Source organism: Mya arenaria, chromosome 14 (genome assembly GCF_026914265.1).
Source record: "Mya arenaria isolate MELC-2E11 chromosome 14, ASM2691426v1".
Classification (NCBI taxonomy): Eukaryota; Metazoa; Mollusca; class Bivalvia; order Myida; family Myidae; genus Mya; species Mya arenaria.
The window spans coordinates 53,126,796-53,140,752 of NC_069135.1; the positions used below are offsets into that span (position 1 = coordinate 53,126,796).

The window sequence follows — 13,957 nt, forward strand, 5'->3', positions numbered from 1 at the left end:
TAATAAACGCAACAGATAACATTTTTTAGATATTTTATTATCAGCAGTTATTTCCCCTGAACCATGTAGGACGTTCTGAATACCATCTATCTATCTTTAATTAAAGATTCACTCTTACTCCCCAAAATGATTAAGCACAAATACTACAATTGTTTTAATGTACTAAAAAGATGAATAAATGTCGAAAATAATTATTCCTATAACGGATACCGAGTTTAATTTGAAAGAAAGGTGCAGAATTCACAGCTGATCTATACATAAAAAGTTCATGAATCTAGCAATCGTAGAGCGTGTACGACATAAGCAACCATACCTATAAATGCCCCACGGGTGGTGGTGGTGTTAGTAGTTTATACTCCGGGTCCCGGCGTGAGCACATTGAAGGGTCCCAGAGTGACAGTTTAACTTGGCCACCGCACACCTATTTTTGGCAGACTATTTGGCGGTTAACCAGTACTAGGTGGCTTCACCTCTGCAAGGAACTAACAACATCTGTCCATGCCAGGGGCAGTGGAACAGTGCGAATGGTCGTAGAAAGGATTTCATAACCAATCACAACTGAAGTGACCTGGTCCGCCCGGGAATCGAACCCGGGTTGTCCTAGTTCGATTCCCGGGCGGACCAGGTCACTTCTGTTCCATGTATGAAAAAAGTCCTTCATAATCAACCGCTTGGCCCTCACAACCCGACTATTGATCGGATGCTCATTTTCTGTGTGATCTTAAAAAATGATGGAACTGAATTCTTTATTTTAATAGAATTTAGTTTTTAGGATGGCAAACCAGTGTCTTTGGATTCAGACAATAATCACCCAAGCTTACCACTCCACGTCGACATTTTTTGTATGGAATCCGAGTCTGGAACTCGGCGTACTCTGCACAACAAAAGTATGTTGAATAAAATAATATCCAGGTTAATTATCCAGGTTTATGGAAACCCCGCATGAACTTCAGTAAGCAGCCAAGTGGAACTTCCTTCCAGTGTTAAAACTATTTCAACATAAAGGTAAATCCACCAAACTGGTAATTACCCCATTCATTGTATCAAATACATGTTCCTGCAATTGACCAAACTTTAAATACTGAACTACAAGAACTATAAAGAGCCCCCCCCCCCCATTGATATCATTGATATTAAACATCACGTAGTTCGTAGATAGAATCACTGCTGAACATCATAAATCAACACGCAATACATATCGCAAAATATGGTAGTCCGTATTATGCACCAGTCAATTGTAACCACGCCCCCCACAGGTCCTGGGGTATACTGGGTATAGCCGGGGAAATGGGCCGTGTTTTTACCTTTCAGGTGGCCCCGCAGTGCCGGGTGAATGCGGTGGTTTTGTCTTCGCTTTAAATATAGCGGGGAATTTGGCGGGGATTTTACCATCTGTTCGTCCTTTGGCGGGGATTTTAGCCGGGTTGGCGGGGATTTTACCATCTGTTTGTCCTTTGGCGGGGATTTTAGCCGGGGTTGGCTGGGCCGAAAGTCAAAGTCTCCGCTATTCCCCGGACCTGGGGGGGGGGCGTGGTTACAATTGACTGGTGCATTACACTCCAGTGCAATGCGACCGTATTCCACTATTCTTACGTCACGACATAAACAATTAAGTATCGTTGTGCGATGTTTAAATGACGTCATAAAACAAAATAGTCCGTCATTAAAAATACATTTGATATGAAAACATGTATCTTAACAAGTAATGTATACAATAAAAAGGGTTTTAGTAAATGTGTTTTGATCCGGAGTGTCGTAATAGACTCTCGTGGGATTTTGAAGATTTTTATTTCACTCGGCTTACGCCTCATGAAATCCGATTCTGCAAAAATCCTGTCGAATCAAATACAATTGACCGGGTCAAAACGCATAACTTACAACCCTTTTTATTTTATGTAATAAAAGTCGGCGGTCGGAAATTGTAGTTTGCTAAAGAAACAACAACTCCTATTTTCGTGCATGCATTATCATTTTCACACAATGTCCGGACATCTTGTCAGTGGAGTGCCGATCCATTTATTCTCAGACGTGCACAAGTCGTCCATGGTTGTTGTCAAATGCCTTAGCCAATAATAAGTCAACAGTTTTCGCTGTACTCGTGCCCTAAGGATACGCCAGAAATACATGTACCAGACTAAGGATTCCACTATCAAACCCGCATTTTATATTGATTTTGTAGAACAGATTACGTCAAGAATATATTATAAGGCCTAAAAGAAATTTGTTCGTATAGGGTAGCATTCCCAAAATTACTAGGAAGGGAAGGTGGGAATCTCTTTTTTTTCCAAATATACCTATATTTAAGTTCATTTTTTTGCGAATGTGCTATTTCTTGCAAATGACACTCATATATTGTTGGTGTTATGGAGCTTTTTTCTATCAAAAATGTATAACAGTTTATATTTAAAAACAAGTGTTATGGTGGGAATACCGGTTTTTTTTTTGTGGTTTTTTTTAAATACTAGGGTCGGCGGCTTTTATTAGGTAGGGTCGGGTTACCCGAAACATTTTGTTTGGCCTAATGCAAAGTTTAATACTTATACATGTATCTAAATTTTCTTGAATACAGGTTTTCAGCCAACACTGAAAATGTTTGGGTACCGGACAGTGGACTTATCCAATATTTCCCTTTGACAAACAGACAACGACATTGTTTTCGTATATTTTGTTTATTTGTAGCCGTATCGTAGAGCATGCTCCAACATGCACTTTATTACAGGTAACTTATTTCATTTCCAAGCCGCACCTGTTCCTGAAAATACAGTATCAAAGGCTATACAGACATTGAAAGCAAAAACTCATGGTACATGTATGGTTGTTATACAAAGCTCTTCCTCCATATAAGTGGTCAACCAAGTTGACAGTTTACATTGCCTCAATTAAACGTAGTTGGAACAACTGACAAAATTAACATTGTAAAACCCGGAACCAAAGCTTTTGATTTTACGATAAACACTTGTAAATGTGCCTTCTCTCACTATTTTTGCAGTGAAGCCAATATACCACCGTCCAAATTGCTTCAGCAAGTCCTCGTGTTTGTTTGATAAACTGATAGCCAAGGCTCCTCCTGTGTTATGTTCAGCTTTACCATGCATCAGAGGAAGAGGACAGGGTGGTGGGGGTGGGGGGGGATGGAGGTGTTTATCGATCCAATTGGAAAAAGTACACACATTATCAAGCATCCTACGTTATTTTTTTATTTGAAAGGGTCCATCGTCTCAATACCAAAGGACAAGACAGCCGCCACTTAATGCAGTTGTCGAAATGAACACAAGTGTGCAAGCACAGCACAAGCAAAATGTTTTCTGGGTTTGTTCAAAATCTGTAAAGCAGAGTTCATTAAAAGCATGATGCCAAGCGTGAGTGTAAGAATTCGGGCTGGTTCATCCAAAACTCAAATTTCGATGATTTTAATAATGAGCCGCGATATTTAATACACGTCTGAATCCCTGATCACAAACACAGTGATTTGATGGGAAAAAACTTTGGTGTCATTTGACCTGTACAAAATTAAGTAACATTTAACCTAAAAAAAAAATTCTTCAGATTTATCAAAGGGGTCAGTCCTACCAACTATCTAGCATAAAATAACTATGAATTACTGCAGTTTAACAATGTCAGAAATCTCGAATAGGCAGGAGTTAATTCCCATCAAATCACTGTGATCACAAAAGCGCCGCGGAGCAACCGGCAACGCTCGTCTTTTTTTTCCTTCTCTGTTGAACTAATGAATATTAAAGCTAGAGTTATTGGCTTTGCTGTGCATGCACATATTGATTCTGAATCTGACAGCATGTGTACTTAGTTGTATTTTAATATCTTGTATGCTTTTTAGCTATGCCCAAAGATATATAATAGACTTGTGCACGAAAAAGACATCGACTGCGACACCAAAATATTGACAAAAACCTGGACTGTGTACCAGCTTCCACAAGAACCCTGAGGTCGGACACACCATCCACACCGCATACACGTTGGGAAAAGGACTAGCACTATACCATTCGGAACTCCTCGGCCATTTTCCATCGAAAATAACCTCGGATGTATGCCGGTACATTATTGGAAGTAGTTCGACTTTTTGGATAATAGTGTTAATTAATTGTAGTGTTTTAACGTGTATTTTGTATATCTACTTTTAAATTGATTGCCAGTGAAGTGTATTATTACATTAATAATTAAGATTCCCATGAGTAAAGGCATTTAATTTAAAGTTGCACTCTCACAGATTGAACGTTTTGACAACTTTTTAATTTTTGGTCTTGGAACAAACCAATTTTTGCGGAAATCCATGGAAACCAGTGATATAAAACTGCTGACAAAAAAATAGATCGCACATTCTTATATTTAAGTTAAAAAAATGATGTTTTATGCATCTTTCTTAAACCGTTAATAACGGTTTAGGCCATAAAACTTTAATTTTCGAACGGAAATATGAAAATGTACGATCTGATTTTTATCAGCAATCTTATATCATTAATTTGCAGACATTTACACAAAAATTTGCTCTTTCCAAGACAAAAAATAAAAAAGTTGTAAAAATGGTAAATCTGTGAGAGTGCAGCTTTAACTGCTAAATTGAAATTATCTACCTGCAGCGTAGTTCAATGTAAAAAATTCTGACATTGTTTACCGTCGATATACATCCGAGGTTGTTTTCGATGGAAAATGGCCGAGGAGTTCCGAATAGCATTTGACGACACCTACCCCCCTGCTGAAGTCGATATCCCCCATGGATCCATACCGACGTTGTCGACCAGCAAGCCTCTCATGATCGAGCTTGTGTAGGTAATATATGTCACCACATGACTCTAAAATACTGAAAAATGAAACAATAAATGATATTTTTGCCGAACATGTAACAGTGTGTGTATACCACGTGATAAATTACGTCATATATGCTACGTCGGAAGGCAATATTTTGCTTTAAATAAAGACTTTAATCAAAGATGTCTTTTGTTTTACTACACCATTTTAAATTAAACGAAGGGCAGTCTATGTCGCTTAAAGAGCCCCGCCTACGTTTTATTACCGAAGTTTGATAAGGTGATTAGTTTCATCAAACACTTCGACAAACCTGTTTCCAAAATATTGTTCTGACAGTGCTCCATCAGACGGCCGTGTTGTGAAAAGGTTTCTCGAAGTGTCTGAAGAACTTAAACTTTCGATCAAACTCTGGTAAAAGACTAAATGCGGGGCTCCGTAAGAGGCGTAGAATGCGCTATGTTTCATCTAAAATGGTGGAGAAATAGTGAAGTTATTTCCGTTTTTCGTCTTCATTCAAAGGAAAATATTGCCTTCCGACGTAGCATTTATGACGCAGTTTAACACGTGGTATCCTGTGTAAGCATATATACGAAATCTATAAACAAATGGTGGTGGTGGTGGTGGAATTGTTATTATCATTATTATCATTATTATTATTATTATTATTTTATTATTATTATTATTATTATTATTATTATTATTACTACTATTATTGTTGTTGTTGTTGTTGTTGTTGTTGTTTTAGTGAAATCACAGCAACAGTTAAAATTTGTTTAATTTCAGTGAAAAAAAAACACCTACTAGGGCGACTGGGCGGCATTTTCATCCACTTTTACTTCCAGACATGGTCGACACAGGGCTGGCACGACGGACTGCTGTCCACCGCCAAACTGCGCATGCATGAGGGAACCAGATCTAAAATAGATGGGAACCAAGCTGAGAAAAAAATCTGAGTCGTATGAAAATGTACTCGTAAATCTATTGATTGGTAATTTAAAGCATAAATACTTTGAATTCACGTTTAATTAAGTATTTTTTTCATTGGTGATGTCATATACATCCATAACTGAAAGTAAGAAAAAAGACAAGTTCCAGTAAAATGATTTCCTATGTTCAAACAGACATGAGTTCAGACTCAACATGCTCAAGTCAAGACTCAAAACTAAAAATCTTCATTTATTGTAACTTTCCTTGAAGGAAATCACCGATGGTAAACTTTGCTGAATATATTACCATTTGAATGTTTAACTATTATTGACACATGTTTATGTTAAACAAATAGATTAAAGGTGATTGTTTGGTCCTTCGTGATTTTATGGGTTTGAATCTAGACTCAGACTTGAGACTGTTCGTTATCATGGGCTCTGGACACAACAGAGAACGATGCTTGCGACCACGAGCCCCGATAGAATAACCAGCACAAAGATCGTCAGAATGATAGGCAAGTTCTCGACGTCCTCTGCAGGGCCGGGTCTTTGCCCCAGTATCACGAAGATACTCAAGTCAAAACTCAATCTCAATCTCAACTCTTTTTATCAAATTACAGAATCATATGATTCAAAGTTTTAAATGTTTTACCCTTTTTAAAATCGCATTCTCTCATTCATTATGTTGATAAAAAAATTGGTCAATATTTTATAGAAAAAAAATTAAAAGCAAAATTTGTACTTGAGTCCTATTTATTATTTTTGAGTTTTACTCAAGTACATTTTGTAATGTAGAAATAATGGTTTAAGAATAGAGAGCAATAATGTTAATCAACATAATGCATGTGAAAATGTACTTTCAAAAACAGTAAAACATTAGTAATTTTTAATAATGTCATATTGTAATGTGGAAATGAGTTGAGATTGAGATTGAGACTTGACTTATGTATTTTCGTGATATTGGGGCCAGGAGTTGACGTAAGAGAGGGCGTAACTAAGGGAAACAACCAATTGACATTCGCCCCTGCCTCAGAACCAAGATTTAAACTAATGTTGTCGTTAGTTTTTTTTATATACTTTGTAGACTTGGAACTATTGCTAGTCTGAAATGGTGCATTTTGGGAGTGGTTTATTACTTTTTTCTCCTATATTGAAATAAGAAGTAAACATGGGCGAGTTAAGGGGGGGGAGGGGGTAGCCGGATACGCGCCGCCCGCTGAAACCGCTAGTGCTCTGTCATCCGTACATAAAATTAGAGGAAATATTTAAAACTTTATACCTGCAGACCTGAATGCAACAGAGAACGATACTGACAACCATGAGCGCCACGAGGATGAGCAGCACGACGATCGCGAGGATAAACGGCACATGCTCCACGGTCTGAGACATACTGAAACAGGTAAACAACCATCATGAAGCAGTAGCAGCAACCTCAACGACAGCAACAACAACATACCACGAGGGCTATCGGAATTAGTAGCAGTGTGGTCGCAACATTTGATAGATGGCACGTTCTTCACTTTCCCGTCCTAAAACATGAAAATGAGCAGCAGCAGCAGCATCAGTGGCAGGAACAACAACAACAACAACAAAAACATCCACAACAAAAGAACAACAATGGCATACAGCAACAATGGTAACGGCAACAGCAACATCATCATCAGCAGCAGCAACAACAGAAGCAACAGCAGCAATAACATCAGCATCATCATCAGCAGCAGCAGCAACAACAGAAGCAACAGCAGCAATAACATCAGCATCATCATCAGCAGCAGCAGCAACAACAGAAGCAACAGCAGCAATAACATCAGCATCATCATCAGCAGCAGCAGCAACAACAGAAGCAACAGCAGCAATAACATCAGTATCATCATCATCAGCAGCAGCAACAACAGAAGCAACAGCAGCAATAACATCAGCATCATCATCAGCAGCAGCAGCAACAACAGAAGCAACAGCAGCAATAACATCAGTATCATCATCATCAGCAGCAGCAACAACAGAAGCAACAGCAGCAATAACATCAGCATCATCATCAGCAGCAGCAGCAACAACAGAAGCAACAGCAGCAATAACATCAGTATCATCATCATCATCATCAGCAACAGCAACAACAGAAGCAACAGCAGCAATAACATCAGCAGCATCATCATCAGCAGCAACAACAGAAGCAACATCAGCATCATCATCAGCAGCAACAACAGAAGCAACAGCAGCAATAACATCAGCATCATCAGCAGCAGCAACAACAGAAGCAACAGCAGCAATAACATCAGCATCATCAGTAGCAGCAACAACAGAAGCAACAGCAGCAATAACATCAGCATCATCAGCAGCAGCAACAACAGAAGCAACAGCAGCAATAACATCAGCATCATCAGCAGCAGCAACAACAGAAGCAACAGCAGCAATAACATCAGCATCATCATCAGCAGCAGCAGCAACAACAGAAGCAACAGCAGCAATAACATCAGCATCATCATCAGCAGCAACAACAGAAGCAACAGCAGCAATAACATCAGCATCATCAGCAGCAGCAACAACAGAAGCAACAGCAGCAATAACATCAGCATCATCATCAGCAGCAACAGCAACAACAGAAGCAACAGCAGCAATAACATCAGCATCATCATCAGCAGCAACAACAGAAGCAACAGCAGCATCAGCATCATCAGCAGCAGCAACAACAGAAGCAACAGCAGCAATAACATCAGCATCATCAGCAGCAGCAACAACAGAAGCAACAGCAGCAATAACATCAGCATCATCAGCAGCAGCAACAACAGAAGCAACAGCAGCAATAACATCAGCATCATCAGCAGCAGCAACAACAGAAGCAACAGCAGCAATAACATCAGCATCATCATCAGCAGCAGCAGCAACAACAGAAGCAACAGAAGCAACAGCAGCAATAACAATACCGGCAGCAAAAATAACATAATAGCATGTACTTTTAACATAGGCTTCAATTTCATTAATCAACTTTTTAGGAAGGACAAGATCTTTGTTTTGCTTCTTCATTTACTTCAATTGATGCATTTTAAATAGGTCTACACGTGGTGCATGAATTTCCTTCGCTGCCCAAATGACATGAAATAAGATTCGGAGACATTTAAAAAACACATACTGTATCAAAGAGACACTATAGTAGCATTTAATTAGAATTGTATATCAACATCAATCATATGTATGTCATAAATTAATAAATAAAGTAATTACCTGAACCAAGGAACTTTCTTCCAATGGGAAAACCAAATATGCGATGACGTAATGTTATTGACGTCATATGTGGAGGTATGATTTATTCATTATACCCGCAACCGGCAACACTGTAACTTGGGGCTTAAACCGCATACCGCATGTAATCCATTTTTACTTGTAAGCAGGCTTGGGCTCATGCAAAGACCTGGCACCAATATCACGAAAATACTTTTAAAAGTCAAATCACAATCGAGTGATTCTCAGTCTCAACTCATTTTTTCTTGGGGCCAGCCGGTATCAATATCACGAAAATACTTAAGTTTTTTCTCATACTCAAGTTCAGCTCATTTTTCCCCATTTTCAAAATAACTCACGTATATTCTCTTAAAAAATATGCATTATGTTGACATATCCGTAATACGTTAATTAATATTTCTAGAGCACAAAATGTAATTGACTCAAAAGTAATAAATTATATTGTATTATAAGCACATTTTTTGTTGTAGAAATGTTTTTCCATAAACATAACTTTGAGAGAATGGACTTTAAAAGGTAAACATATACACTTAATTATTTAAAGCTGCACTCTCACAGATTTACCGTTTTGACAACTTTTTTTGTGTCTTTTTTTGTCTTGGATTTAACCAATTTGTGCGTGAATTCATATCAACCAAGGAGTGAGATAAGACTGCTGACAAAAGTTCAGATTGCAGATTTTCATATTTCCATTCGAAAATTAATGTTAAATGGCTAAAAGCGTTACTATATCAGTTTAAAAAAATGCATAAAACATCCTTTTTTTAAACTTAAATATGAAAATCTGCGATCTGTTGTTTTTTTTGTCAACAGTCTTATATCACTAGTTTCTATGCATTTTCGCATAAAGTTGTTAAAACGTTCAATCTGTGAGAGTGCAGCTTTAAATCGTTGTATGCAATTCTGTGGTACAATGAGTTGAGATTGACTCAAGTTTTTTTGTGATATTGTGGCAATGTGTTTATCACTTGAGCACAGTCATTCGATTTCACTTTGTAATGTTTAAGTTACGATTTTTTAGAAAACAACCCACATCTTCAGCCAATGAACTTGCAGATTTGCAATCATTAAGTACTTTTAACTCTTAATCATAACGAATTTCAACTTTCGCGGGTGTTTAAGTCCGCCCACTGCCACTCATCCGATACCCTGCGTCAGATTTTTCGTTGACAATGTGTCGGCCAATGAGGTAGTATTGTGACCTGAAGTAATTTCTTAATGATTAAGAAGGGCTCGTTCCCTACGCTCATTCCACCCATTCTTAATCATTAAGAATTTGCTTCATGACATCTAACTATTACATACGTATGAATTATATGACCGTGTTACGATTGGCTCGCGTATAGTGATTCTTGTTTTAGTCTCTTATAATACTTTTAGAATTGCCACGAACATTTATGAACTAATTCATGATTATTTATGTATCTATATTGTATAATGTATGTGCATGAACGAGGCTCTAATAAACTTTGAAACTGTCACAGTTGTAGCTAGCTTGTGTCCTCCTTTAGAATATTTTAATTAACCACATTTAACCATTCAAAGATTATACTAAATATTTAAGGAAGGCCATCCATCAATAGTAAGCGCATTTTAGATATTAACATCGAGATTATTTCCACGTTTAATTTATATTGATATAATTGATATCATTTTTGCATGGATTTGATTTTTGAATTACACGATTTTGACGCCACTGTTAAATGATATAATATATTAAAGGGAGTTATAGCACAAATTGTTTCTTTAATAACATAAGGCCTTTGTCAAAAAATTCTCTTGGTGAAGACTATTTACAATGAACATAATGTTGCTTTAAAGCTGCACTTTCATAGATTGATCGTTTTGACAACTTTTTTTTCAGTTTTTGTCTTTGAATGCGCCAGATTTTGCCTAAATGTCTGGAAACCAGTCATTTAAGACTGCTGACAAAAGAGCAGATCGCAATTTATCATATTTAAGTTCGAAAATTGATGTCTTATGGCTATAAGCGTTTCTAACGCTTTAAGAAAAATTAGGTTTTCGGCAGTTTTACCAAATATTAGAAATTTGTTCTATTGTGAGTTATCTAATAGGACTGAATTGAAGGTATTGATCATATACCTGGATGGCAAAAAATCAGCCGATTCTGAGACAACTTTTTTAAAAAGTGTCAAAAACTTACAATCTGTGAGAGTACAGCTTTAATGTGAAACCCTACCAGTAGCATTTTTTTGTATTAAATTAATATTAATTATTCATGGTATTATATAAAGAAGACTACTACTTTACCTTAAGAATGCATGATTTAAGGTAAACCATCCATCATTAATACTGTTAATGGATGGTTTACCTTAAATCATGCATTCTTAAGGTAAAATAGTAGTTTTCTTTATATAATATCATGATTACACGGAAAACTCAGCGAAACCTTAGCAGCAAATAAGCTCCATGGCTTTCATTGGCTTTTCTAGTTTATTACACACTGAAGTCGAGTTACCAACTATAGTTATACGGGGTGAAAGTCGAGTTACCAACTATAGTTATACGGGGTGAAAGTCGAGTTACCAACTATAGTTATACGGGATGAAAGTCGAGTTACCAACTATAGTTATACGGGGTGAAAGTCGAGTTACCAACTATAGTTATACGGGGTGAAAGTCGAGTTACCAACTATAGTTATACGGGGTGAAAGTCGAGTTACCAACTATAGTTATACGGGGTGAAAGTCGAGTTACCAACTATAGTTATACGGGGTGAAAGTCGAGTTATTAACTATAGTGTTACGGGGTGAAAGTCGAGTTACCAACTATAGTTATACGGGGTGAAAGTCGAGTTACCAACTATAGTTATACGGGGTGAAAGTCGAGTTACCAACAATAGTTATACGGGGTGAAAGTCGAGTTACTAACTATAGTTATACGGGGTGAAAGTCGAGTTACCAACTATAGTTATACGGGGTGAAAGTCGAGTTACCAACAATAGTTATACGGGGTGAAAGTCGAGTTACCAACTATAGTTATACGGGGTGAAAGTCGAGTTACCAACTATAGTTATACGGGGTGAAAGTCGAGTTATTAACTATAGTTTTACGGGGTGAAAGTCGAGTTACCAACTATAGTTATACGGGGTGAAAGTCGAGTTATTAACTATAGTTTTACGGGGTGAAAGTCGAGTTACCAACTATAGTTATACGGGGTGAAAGTCGAGTTACCAACTATAGTTATACGGGGTGAAAGTCGAGTTATTAACTATAGTTATACGGGGTGAAAGTCGAGTTACCAACTATAGTTATACGGGTTACCAACTATAGTTATACGGGGTGAAAGTCGAGTTACCAACAATAGTTATACGGGGTGAAAGTCAAGTTACTAACTATAGTTATACGGGGTGAAAGTCGAGTTACTAACTATAGTTATACGGGGTGAAAGTCGAGTTACCAACTATAGTTATACGGGGTGAAAGTCGAGTTACCAACTATAGTTATACGGGGTGAAAGTCGAGTTACCAACTATAGTTATACGGGGTGAAAGTCGAGTTATTAACTATAGTTTTACGGGGTGAAAGTCGAGTTACCAACTATAGTTATACGGGGTGAAAGTCGAGTTATTAACTATAGTTTTACGGGGTGAAAGTCGAGTTACCAACTATAGTTATACGGGGTGAAAGTCGAGTTACCAACTATAGTTTTACGGGGTGAAAGTCGAGTTACCAACTATAGTTTTACGGGGTGAAAGTCGAGTTACCAACTATAGTTATACGGGGTGAAAGTCGAGTTACCAACTATAGTTATACGGGGTGAAAGTCGAGTTACCAACAATAGTTATACGGGGTGAAAGTCAAGTTACTAACTATAGTTATACGGGGTGAAAGTCGAGTTACTAACTATAGTTATACGGGGTGAAAGTCGAGTTACTAACTATAGTTTTACGGGGTGAAAGTCGAGTTACCAACTATAGTTTTACGGGGTGAAAGTCGAGTTACTAACTATAGTTATACGGGGTGAAAGTCGAGTTACTAACTATAGTTATACGGGGTGAAAGTCGAGTTACTAACTATAGTTATACGGGGTGAAAGTCGAGTTACCAACTATAGTTATACGGGGTGAAAGTCGAGTTACCAACTATAGTTATACGAGGTGAAAGTCGAGTTACCAACTATAGTTATACGGGGTGAAAGTCGAGTTACCAACTATAGTTATACGGGGTGAAAGTCGAGTTACCAACTATAGTTATACGGGGTGAAAGTCGAGTTACCAACTATAGTTATACGGGGTGAAAGTCGAGTTACCAACTATAGTTATACGGGGTGAAAGTCGAGTTACCAACTATAGTTATACGGGGTGAAAGTCGAGTTACCAACTATAGATATACGGGGTGAAAGTGTTATTGTGGTATTGGTGTCCGCCTCTCATCCAAGAGTTCCTGGGTTCGATCCCCATAAGGGGACCTTTCTCATAGCCTCTCAAAAAGGACACAGTACTGGTTTCTGCCCAGGAAACGGACTCGAGAGTGCTTCTATACGCTAACAGTTTCCCTCACACTCGAGCTCAAATTAATTAGTATATACTAACTAAAGTTTCTAGTTTTTAGTTCAGAAACGCGTCTAGTATTTTAAATCAGTAAACTATCCTGCTCTACATGTTTCCATCAGATACTAATATATATGTTCAAATACTTAAAAAGTTATATTCAAAAAATAAGTAGGTGCTCTGTGAAGTTTGATTGAATTCCCGTTATCAGGTACACTATCATGGCAGCAATATCAAGTTTTGTTCGACATTAGCCTCAAAATGTTACATTGCCCTTTGACATCCTGACCTCAAAATCGATGTTCATTACCCACCTGTCTACCAAGTTTTAGGTTAATGGGCCGAAGTATTCTGCAGTTGTCGACAAAAAAAACATATTTAAGTTTAAGGTCACCACGACGTTGACATTACATAACCAACCAGCTTACCAAGTTTGACGTTCCTGGACCGAAGCGTTCTTCAATCATTAATCGTTTTTTTTTTCAGCTCAAGGTCACCGATACTTTGACCTCTGACCTAA

The 13,957-nt window shown here is 37.7% G+C and overlaps 1 long non-coding RNA gene across 1 annotated transcript; it reads right to left on the reverse strand.

The window, feature by feature from the left end:
- Window positions 1-2,675: 2,675 nt before the first annotated feature.
- On the reverse strand, window positions 2,676-5,585 carry LOC128216668 (uncharacterized). Its single transcript, XR_008258109.1, has 3 exons — window positions 5,566-5,585; window positions 4,705-4,816; window positions 2,676-2,752 (listed from the first exon to the last, which is right to left on the reverse strand). It is a non-coding gene; the product is annotated as an uncharacterized LOC128216668 (long non-coding RNA).
- Window positions 5,586-13,957: the final 8,372 nt, after the last annotated feature.